Below are 11,739 nucleotides of genomic sequence, written 5' to 3'. Positions count from 1 at the left end.
CTATCTCAGCTAGGCAACAAGCGGCAGACAGCAGAGAGCAAGTGGGAGGCAATGAGAAGTTGCAGGTCAAGGTCACAAGGTTGTATTCTTTCGGAGAACAGGATCTCTTCAGTGACCCACTGCCCCCGACCAAGGGACAGCTAGATACCCACTCTTCTTCCAGATGAGCTCCAACTGACCTGAAACATGAACATTTCTTCTAATTCACCAATTCCTAAGTATACTTGGACCATAAAAAAGGCCAGCCACCAAAGAACTGATACTTTTGAACTGTGGGGTTGGAGAAGACTCTTGAGAGTCCCTTGGACTGCAAGGAGATCAAATCAGTCAATCCTAAAGTAAATCAACCCTAAATATTCATTGGAAGGACTGATGCTGAAGCTCCAATACTTAGGCCACCTGATGCAAAGAGCCAACTCATTGGAAAAGGCTCTGATGCTGGGAAACATCGAAGGCAGGAGGAGAAGGGGGCAACGGAGGATGAGATGGTTGGATGGCATAACCAACTCAATGGACATAAGTTTGAGCAAACTCCAGGAGATAGTGGAGGACAAGAAAGCCTGATGTGCTGCAGTCCATGGAGTCACAAGGAGTTGGACATGACTTAGTGACTGAACGGCAACAACAAAGTACGATTGGAGCACTCCCTCTGTGGAGGACGCCTAGTGTTTGGTGGTGAAAGAGTCAATTCCTAGGCAGGTTGATAAGAAGTCTGGGATCCCTGAGGAGGAGAGAGGGGTCTGGGGCTCTCAAAGAAGATATAAGAGTCTGGAATTCTCAAGGAGGAGGAAAGGACAAGCATTTCCCCCCCTACATTCCTTAGTGAGGATTTTATAACAGCAATATATCCTTCCTGAGGACAGTTCCTCCTTCCTGAAACCCTTCTGGGTGATCCTGTTGTCTGAGACATGTAAATTATGGGAGTGGGTCTAGTAAGGTCTTTACAATCCCGAGACATCCGTTTGATTTATTGTAATAACCAATATAAAAGTATATAACTCTCTTTCTTAGACTAGCGAGGGAGGCACTCTCCATCCCCCTTGTGATGTCTATGTCAGGAGCTTTCTCTGTCCATTTTCTTTTTCTTTTTTTTTACTCTGTCATTTTCTTACTTTAATAAAACTCTGCTACGCAAAAGCTTTTGAGTGATCAAGGCTGGTCCTTGGTCCCAAAGCTAAATCTTCTTCTTGAGAAGTCATGAATCTGACACCGTTCACTGTAAGCTATCATTCTGGGGGCTCATCTAGGATCTTCAGGACAACGTAGGAATGATCAGATCTCTAGACTCTATTCTTTCTCAGTGTGCACGTTTTCTGCTTTACTTTACTAACTCTTCCATGTGCTTTTGTGAATGAATGACATGCCCAGCAGGAAGCAAGTGATGCGCCCTGCTCTGTGGTTTCACAGTGCTGCATAATGACTGATGGAAACCCCAGAAAGGGGAACCTTGTTGGGGGTTTACTTCGACCTGCCAATGCCAAGAGACACCCAAAATCCCTGCAAAGGGAATGGCCAGAGATGGGCAAATCACGTGGGACCAAATTTTCCTTTCTCAGTCACCTTTTCTTGGTCTCTTTGACCTTTTTGTAATTGGGGAATTAAAACCACTAACATAATCTGTCAGGTCATAAACTTTCAAGGGACTTGTGACCCATGCTGTTTTTGTGTACTTTTACTAAGATCCCCTGTATGGAAGTGCTTAGCCTTGCTAGAAAGTTACTAGGAGCATGCATGGAGCGAGGTGGAACTCTAGTTCCAGCAGCAAGTTTGGGAACTAGGTGGGACTCTAGCTTCAGGAATATCTCTCAAGCTAGAGGTCACTCTCTTGGCTGCCTGCCTCAGGGGCCAGAGTCCTAAAAGTGAGTCTTTGTCATGGCTGTGCCTCCAGTCTATGTGGATAGAAGGGCTGCTGGTGACCATGAGGTTTTTGAGGACACAGCTCAGAACTGCAGGATCTGGCCAGGTTGGAAGTGCAGTGGGCTTCTTCCTTTGCTCGCGCTGTTAGTGGACCAGAGGAGGCTCGCTGGTGGCCTTTGTCTCAACTCCTTGGATATTCTTTTTGTGGAATCTGTGGAAATGAACTGGAAGGATTGGTCCTAGTAGCTTGAGGACAAAGTTCACTTTTTCCTCGCTGGCCAACCCTCCACCACCTAGTTCACTATCACGTATACTAGCATGGTGATACTCAGAAGGGACATCTTGATCGTTGTTCATCCCTTTGTGACTTTACTGCTTCTACTGTGGTCAGGGTTGTACTCAGGAATGTGAATGCGCACACGGAACACTGATGCTTCCCGTAGTAGTCCTAGCTTGGGAAACATTCCGGGACAGCTACTCTGTTACACTCTGGGTGGCATCAGAGAAAAGGACAAGTCAAACAAAGATCTTGGTGGTAAAGAGCTAGAAAGCAATCTGGGATGCCATCAGGTCTACCCCTGGTGCATCTCCACCCTGACTCCTCAGTGAAGAACCAGGAGGGACGAGTAAGGCACCTGTGTTGGTAAGGGACAGATCAAGTCTGACCAGGAAAAGAAAGCTTCGGTGGAAAGTCTGTCTACACCCCCATTTAGAGCAGAGAGGGATGCCTTCGATGGAAAGAAGCCATGGCTGTGGATGCTACTTTTTTCTTTCTTACAGATGGGAGCTAGCAGTTCCAAAACCACTCCTTTAAAATGTATTAAAAAAAATAACTGGGACAAGTTTGATCCCCAGAATTTAAAAAGACACACCTGATCTTCGTCTGTGATACCGAATGGGCACAGTATCCATTGGAAGACAGGGAACACTGGCCGGTTAAAGGGTCTCTCAATTACGATACTGTTTTACAACTAGACCAGTTCTATAGAAAACAAGAAAAGATGGGTGGAAGTACCATACGTGTTGTTCTTTATCTCTCTGCGAGATATGCCAGACTTGGGTCCTAAGGGTGCAGATTCGGATATGAAACTTTCAGTTCCCTCCAGTCTTCTCACTTTGCCTCTGTATCTGGGGTTCCCAACTGAACAGGCTGAGACTCAGGGCACCCTTCTAGGAGGGGTTGCCTCAGTCTAGGTAGGAATTCAAACAGTTCCAATTGTGGTCACGACTATTTAGAGGATCCAAAAAGTACATAGAAGTTTTTATGGGACTAACTTTACTTTATGAGCTTACTTAGAGAGATACAATACATATCTTGGGGCAGATGCTGACTCCTGACTTGAGAGCTCGAGTTCTGAGGGAAGCTACTGCTTTTGGAGATGAATGGCTTGAATGTGAGATAAAGGGAAAGAGGGAGCATGAAATAGCCTTCCACCCTACTGGGAGCCAAGCAGTTCCCATGACAGAGCCAGACTGGGACTGTAACATGGCTAAAAGAAGGTGGGATCAGAACTGCTTTGCCAGATATAATCTTGAGGGGTTCAAGCCAATACACACTAAGACTTAATGCTAAGTTAACTGACATAGAACAGGATGAGAAGGAAACTCCTGGTAAATTTCTAGATAACTTTGGGAGGCTCTCTGCAAGTTTACTGACATTGATCCTGAAACTGCAGAGGAGGAATGATCTCAAAAGTTAGATTTCTCACTCAGCTGGTTCCAGGTATCTGCTGTAAGTTACAAAAACAGGCATTCAGATCAAATCAATCTTTAGAAAAACTGTTGCAGCTGGCTCAGACAGTGTATTACAGTAGAGAAATGAGGAAAAACGACAACAGAAAAGAACCAAATAAAAGACCCAGGCTTTAGTGATGGCTATGAGAACTGCTATGAATCAGCCTGAAGAGAAAAAGGCCCAGAGGGACCCAGGTGAAAAGGGGCAAACTTGTTATCACTGTGGAAAGTAGGGGCGTCTCAAGCAGGATTGCCCTCAGGCATCTAAGCTACCCCTGGCTCCATGTCTAGTCTGCAAGGGACCACACTGGAGGAGAGACTGTCCTCTGAGGTGTAAGCCCCAGGGATCAGACTCTCAGGACAATCAGGACTGAAGGTGTCCAGGGGCCCCCACATAAACCCCCATCCTAATAACACTTGAGGAACCCTGGGTATTAATAACTGTGGAGGGCCAATCAGTCAATTTTCTTTTGGACACTGGAGCAAATTTCTCTGTCTTCACTGAAGCCCCTGGCCTGCTTTTCTTCTGCTCCACTACCATAATGGGACTATCTGGACAAGCCAAATGTTATTATTTCAGTCATCCTCTAAGCTGCAACTGGGACTCCGTACTATTTTCTCCTGAGTTTCCATTTGCGCTGGAGCCTCCCTCACCCCTTCTGGGGAGGGATATACTGAGCAAGTTCCAGGCCTCTGTTTTCACAAATGTGGAGCCTGCTCCTTCTCTCCCATTAGTTGAATAAAATGTAAATCCTAAAGTGTGGGCTGATGGAAAAACTGTGTGTCGAGCACAAAATGATGTCCCTGTCTTTATCAAGCTCAAAGATCCTCACCTATTTCCACATCAAAAGCAGTACCCACTAAAAGGTTAAGGAAGGGTTAAAACCCATAACTGAGAATTTAAAGGAGCAGGGGCTATTAATTTCCTGTAACAGTCCATGCAACACTCTTATTTTGTGTATAAAAAAATCAAATGATAAATGGAGACTAGTTTTATGAATATTTATGAATAATCTCATTATCTCATAATAAGATTTATGAATAATAAATGAGGCTGTTGTTCCTTTTACTCATGTGCCAAAAGCAAATGGATTTTTTGGCTTACAGTTCTGGGTAACACTTTTACTGGATGGATTGAGGCCTTTCTCTGCTGTGGTGAACAGGCTAAGGAAGTTATAAAAATTTTAATCCCTGAAATTATTCCCAGGTTTGGGCTGCTGCAGAGCCTCCAGAGTGACGATAGCATCACCTTTAAAACTGCTGTAACTCAGGGGGTGTCAAAAGCTTTAGGATTAGACTATTGCTTACACTGTTCCTGGAGACCCCAATTCTCAAGAAAGGTTGAAAAAACTAATGACATTATTAAGAGACATTTGAACAAATTAACTCAAGAGACACAGGACAATTGGCTTAAAATTATACCCATAGCTTTAACGAGGACTCGAACTGTCCCCCAAAAGGAGGGACTGTTCCCCTTTGAATGTATTTATGGAAGACCCTTCTTATGCACCTACATTGCTATAGATCCTGAAACCTTAAAATTAACTATATGACTCAGCTTTCAGTTTTTCAAACTCCTCATCAATTGACAGCTTCCCATGGTGGGTTTCTCCACTTCAAGGGAAGGACTTTCGACGACTCTGTGAATACCTTTACCACCAACAACAATCGTATATAATGCCTCTTCTTGATCTGATGACATCTAACAATCCTAAGATGAACTGGTATAACTTAACTAAGGGTATAATGTGACTTTTAAATTTAGAATTAAAATTTTACGTTTTAATTTGGTTTAATGACTATTTTGCCTTACACCTGTAACTGTAAAATGGGGTTTGTTTCTAACCATCTGAAAGCTTTTAAGTTACAGATGGTTGTCCAGGGTCCTACGAGTGTTACAGCCTCCTCCAACTATTACTTGGGGCACCTGGCCGAAGACCCTCAGTATGAGGGTTAGCAGAATATGTTGCCTAAACAGTTTAGGGACTATGCCCCTCAGCAGCAGGAAGTAATTATGGAATGAAAACAATGCCCCTTTCTCTTGGCAACATTATTCTCCTAAAAGAAAAGGGGGGAATGAGAAAGTCAATTCCTAGGCAGGTTGATACGAATTCCAGGGTCCCTGAGGAGGAGAGAGGGGTCTGGGGTTCTCAAAGAGGAGATAGGGCTCTGGAATTCTCAGGGAGGAGGGAAGGACAAACTTATTTTTTTTTTTTTCTTCTACATTCCTTAGTAAGGATTATATAAGAGCAATGTATCCTGCTTGAGGAAAGCTTTTCCTTCCTGAAAACCTCCTGGCTAATCCTGTTATCTTAAAATATAAATTATGGGAGTGGGTCTAGTAAGATCTTTACAACCTTGAGATATTCTTTTGATTTATTGTAATAACTAATTTAAAAGTATATAACTCCCTTGATAACACTAGTGAGGGGGGCACTCTCCACCCCCCTTCTGATGTCTATGTCAGAAACGTTCTCTGGCCCTTTTCTCACTTTCATAAAACTCTGCTATGCAAAAAACTCCTGAGTGATCAAGCCTGGTCCCTGGTCCCGAAGCTAAATCTTCTTTGGAGATCATGGATCTGACATTGTTCACCGTAGGCTATCAATAACTCAAGAGGTCCTGCTGAGCTGAGAGTCTCCAGTGTAAGGATGGCTTCCATCTCCCTGTCCTTATTTTGCAGGACATACTCTCCCTTCCCACAGGGATGGTCTTGAGCTGGGCCATTCCTGCACTGGCTCACATATCTAATCCTGCACTTTCCACCCCTATTTTACTCATTTTTAATTTCAGAAATCATTAAGCCCCTGATGCTATCAGGAACTGACCCAGTGATGGTTCTAACTCCAGGCCAGTCTGGGGAAAGATCAGGGACCAGCCCTCACCAGGCTAAAGTGGAGCTACTTCTGCCTCTCCTGCAGACCATGAGAGACAGACCCTATGTTTCTCAGCAGTTTTGTCTCTGAGATAAGACTGTGATGGCAAACATCAGCAGAGCTCTCCACATCCTTGGGAATCTAAGGGTTCTTTCTTAAAATGCTCAGATGTTGGACAATTCATGGAGAGGGGACAGCCCAGCTCCATGGTCTGAGAACAGCAGGACAGGGGCTGAGACAATTTGGGACATGAGCAAATCCTCCCCGTCCTTACTTCCATGCCCCTGGCACCTCAGCACACCCCTGGTAATGACTGGTTGGAGCAATAGGAGCCACCAACACGGTCACATCTGCCTCAGAGTCTGGGTCCTCCTGCTGGGTGCTGCTTTCTGTCACAGTCCAGACCTCCCTTGTCTGCACTGGACAGGGCTGACCACCACACTCACATGGAACATGGGGACTGTCTGGTGGCCAGAGGAAATGCTTAGAGGAAATCTAGACTAAATAGGAAGGAGTGTGGAAGGCAGGGGACTCAGACCTATGGGGCCCCTAAGAAGTTGAGGGGATTAGTGAGAGGGTGAGGTCAACCAGCTCTAGAGCAGTTTCATATTTTCTAGAGGTGAGATCTTTACCATCCTGGAACTGGCTGATTTTGGTGGGAGTGAGCTCCCTGGGAGTCAGGGTGTGCAGTTGGAGGCTGGTTGGTCTGGGGCTCTTTGAAGGAGCAATGACCCCCCTCCCCCAGCCTGAAGTTCTCCTAGAAGGCGGTCTGAGAGAGTTCATTCTTTCCAACAATAAAAGTTTGGATGACCATGTAGGTTGCCCACCTTTTCTCTTCTGGTAGACTTGACTCCAAGCTCACATGACACCAGAGGGGACTTCTGGCCTGGGGCAGGCGGCACTCACTGTAATGTGTTTGGAGCTGGTGCTAAGAGCAGAGTTGGTGGTCTTCCCTATGCTCCATGGCCAACCACCCTGGCCTCCTGTGCAAGCAGTCACATTCATCATGGCCAAGCTTGTGCTGTCCATCTCTGTTTACCCCCTGGTCATACACACAATAGATTCACTGTGACCAGAGTGACTATCTTTTCCCCACCACCCCAGGCTGGCTGTCTGCTCCTCTGCTCCTGGGGTTCCCAGCTTCTTGTTTCTGTTCTGTTTCCCAGGACTATTTGTCCACCTCAGGAGCCTTGGGTCATCAAAACAGTGACCCTTAGTGTGCCTGGGGGAGCACATGAGGAACAATTTGTATTTTCATCTGGGAAGCCAATCTCTCAGTTTGCTTTATAAAAACATACTCACACATTCCTTTGGCTGTTGAGATGACCCAGAGTGGCTGTGGTGCTGGCTTCACTGAATCTGTGCGTTGAGCCTGAGAAATGCCTTAGGGGGCGAAGGGGAATAATGCAGTGTTGTCACAAGCCCCGATTCGTAATGACTGAGTCCTGAAACCTTTCCTTGTATATCTAGTTATCATGTGTGTCTGAGGCCCCACAGCAGCAGCGTCATCTAGGGCTGGTCAGAAATGCAAGGTCTCAGACACTGAATTTAAGATCATATTTATCCAAGATCCCCTGAATATTTCTACTCTCCTTAAGGTTAAAACCCACATTTATATAATACTCCTTGGTTATTTCCACTCTCATTAATGTTCAGACCTGTGGCCCAGACTGATCTTGCCCAGTGCAGTGAGAGGTAGGGGATCCTGTTGTCCAGGGTCCAGGCTCCCAGGACTAATCTGTCAGTGATGCTGACCACGCCCTGCTGAGTGATGACCGCACTGCTCCTGTGATGTCAGGAGGGGCATGGCTCACCCAGGACCCTGTGCTTCTGGGGAGGACAGGACTCCTGACCCAGGTCTGTGCTGATGACAATGACGTGGTGTTGAGGATCCTGCTCCGTCGTCCACCTCTGGCTTCCTGTGCAGGGAAGTGAGAGTGAGGAGGGGGCAGCAGAGAGCACCTGGGGTCCCAGTGAGAGGCAGGCCATATGCTCCACGTGCCTGCTGCAGGAAACTCTTGGCTTTCGGTGTAAGCAGGAGATGAGACTGGCTCAATTCTACCTGTTACCCTCAGCTACCCTCAGCTGGGTAGTATTCATGGCACCTGCATCTTTGGATGACTCTACTCGAAGATACTGTCTGCCTGGCACAGCTGGGATTTGAGGCCTCAAGTGGCCAATTAGCATTTATTTGAGCTCTGAGTACGCTGGGACTCCCAACTCCTTGAGTCCCTGAAAGATGCAATCCTGTGGCTAACCTTCCTTTGATACATCTCAGCCCAAAACAGGAGGAGCAGAAAGCCTGAAATTCCTCTGGGAGCGCTGGGGTCCATCGGGTGAGAAGCAACTCAGAGGGACCCAGAGGCCCTTCTTGGAGAGGTCTCCTCAGGCTGCAGGCGTGGCCTCCTGGCCCACACCCCACCCTCCTCCTCGACTTTATCCTGGTCTGTGGGTGTGACAAAGAGTGATGTGTAGGGCTCTGTGTCTACAGAAGCAGCACAGCCCTCTCTAAGTCGTAATATGGCCCTTCCCTCACTGGAGATCAAGTAAATGTATCTGTTAAAATATTTTAATCCTGCACTGAAAATCAAAGCCAATTTATAAATGTGATATATGATTATTAGAAAATTATAGGAAATATGAGAGTAAAATCCTGGAGAAAGTTGTGTTATGAATATGCATGAGGCTCTTAAGCCTCAAAAATTATTAGACAAAGTAGATTTCAGAGGAAAAGTTTGCTTATAAAGGGACATTTCAAACTAAAATGTTCAATCCATGTGGATTATCAAAAAATTTAAATTTGTATACCACTAGTGAAGATTTCAAATATATGAATCAAAAATGGACAGGATTAGAAAGGTAAACATCCAAATAATGATTGATATTTATCATACTTCTCTCAGTAATTGATGAAACAAATCAAAATATTGTTGTCATGTATTAGATTGATTCAAAATATGCAACATGATATTACAACAAACTGTGGGAAATTCTTAGAGAGATGGAAATTCTTAAAGAGATGCCTCCAAAGAAACCTGTATCCAGGTCAAGAAGCAATAGTTAGAACAGAACATGGAACAACAGACTGGTTCCAAATTGGGAAAAGAGTACATCAAAGCTGTATCTTGTCATCCTGCTTATCTAACTTCTATGCAGAATATATCATGGGAAATGCCAGGCTGGATGAATCACAAGCTGGAATCAAGGTTGCCGGGAGAAAGATCGATAACCTCAGATATGCAGCTGACACCACCCTCAAAGGAGAAATTGTAGAGGAATTTACAGAGCCTCTTGATGAAGGTAAATAGGAGAGTGAAAGAGTTGGCTTAAAGCTCAACAGTCAAAAAACAAAGACCATGGCATCCGGTCCCATCACTTCATGGCAAATAGATGGGGAAACAATGAAAACAGTGACAGACTATTTTCTTGGGCTCCAAAATCACTGCAGGTGGTGACTGCAGCCTTGAAATCGAAAGATGTTTGCTCCTTGGAAGAAAGTCTGTGACAAACCTAGACAGCATATTAAAAAGCAGAGACATCACTTTGCTGACAAAGGACTGTATAGTCAAAGCTATGGTTTTTCCAGTAGTCATGTACACATGTGAGAGTTGGACCATAAAGATAGCTAAGTGCCAAAGAATTGATGCTTTTGAACCGTGGTGTTGAAAAGTCTCTTGAGAGCCCCCTGGACAGCTGAAAGAAGAAACTAAAGGCAATCTAAAAAATGAAAGATATCCCATGCACTTGAGTTGGAAGAGGATAAAATTATCCAGTGTGATCTAAGCTTCTATGTCACACTTTCAAAATCATAGTTATGTTTTGCAGAAAATGAAAAGTACATTTTAAAATTCATATGGACTCTCAAGAAAGACAAATAGTCAAGACAATCTTGAAAGCAAAGTTGGAAGTCCCAGACTTTTAAAAGAAATTTATGTATTTTTAATTGAAGGATAATTGCTTTACAATATTGTATTGATTTCTGCCTTACATCAATGTGAATGCCATAAGTATACACATGTCTCCTCTCTCTTGAACCTCCCTCTCACCGCCCACCCCACCCCTCTAGCTTGTTACAGAGCCTGGTTTGAGTTCCGAGACATACAGCAAATTCCCACTAGCTAACTATTTTATTTATGGTAATGTATGTTTCCATGCCACTCTCTCTGTTCGTCCCGCCCCCTCTCCTCCTCCTGCCCATGTCCATAAGTCTGTTCTCTATGTCTGTGCCTCCACTGCTGCCCTGCAACTAGGTTCATCAGTACCATCTTTTTAGCTTCCACATATATGCACTAATATACAATATTTGTTTTTCTCTTTCTGACTCACTTCACTCAGAGTTCCCTCATGATTACAACTCATTCCTTCTGACTTACGTCACCAGGCAGAGAAGCAACTCTGAAGTCCCTGCCATGCATTTTCTCTATGAGCCAGTCTACCTTGTGCCATGTGTTGAGAAAAACAATAGCCTGTGTAATCGTTAGTGTCTCATACAAGTCACAAAGTATATCCAACTTTCATTTCTCTCTTTCAACATTAATATAAAATTGTTTGATTCCTTCAAGGGTCAGTTATTCCCTTTTCACCAGAATTTGAATAGGGTTTCTCTTGAATTTTGGTCAGTTCCAACACAACTGTTGGCCTTGTGGCCGAAAACAACATCACCTGAATATTTGTATTTAATTTTTGGAAAATCTCATAGATTTGATCCCTAAACCCTCAGCTCAGCGTTTTATCTCCTTCACCCAAAACAAGCATTTTGACCTATTCTGGAAAAAGATAATTGTTTAACACATCAGAAACTCTCCCGGGTGTACAAAAAACAATATGTGATGCTTTGGCCTGCAGTTTTGCATTTTATTTACAACACTGGTTACACCAATGCAGACATGACAAGTTGCTCCCACATAGTCTCTAAGTGCTAGAATTACCTTTTGGATTTGCCAAGCCAGTTTTCTGGCAATATTGTGGTTGGATCTCCTGGAATTCAGTCTTCAACCATTGAGCAAATGTGGCTGTCTTGCCAGTACCTGACTGAGCTTGATAATCACATCATACTCCTTAATACATGGAATAATAGCTCTCTGCTGAATAACTCATGACTTCTCAAAACCATAAGCATAGGTGCCCCAAAGAAGAGATTCCTTTAAGTTCTTATTACCAATGTTATCAACAGCCTCATTCCAGTTGCTCTCGATGACCCCGGTGGGTCCATTCCTTCCGGGTCACAGTCGCCATGTTCTCTGTTGTTATGATCCATGGAACTGCCAGACAT

At 44.4% G+C, this 11,739-nt stretch overlaps 1 pseudogene; it reads right to left on the bottom strand.

Annotated features, from left to right (window-relative positions):
- Positions 1-10,798: 10,798 nt before the first annotated feature.
- Positions 10,799-11,739, bottom strand: LOC136152643 (eukaryotic initiation factor 4A-II-like; annotated as a pseudogene).

The sequence above is a fragment of the Muntiacus reevesi genome, chromosome 1 (assembly GCF_963930625.1).
Source record: "Muntiacus reevesi chromosome 1, mMunRee1.1, whole genome shotgun sequence".
Taxonomy (NCBI): Eukaryota; Metazoa; Chordata; class Mammalia; order Artiodactyla; family Cervidae; genus Muntiacus; species Muntiacus reevesi.
This window is presented reverse-complemented; position numbering and strand designations above follow the sequence as displayed.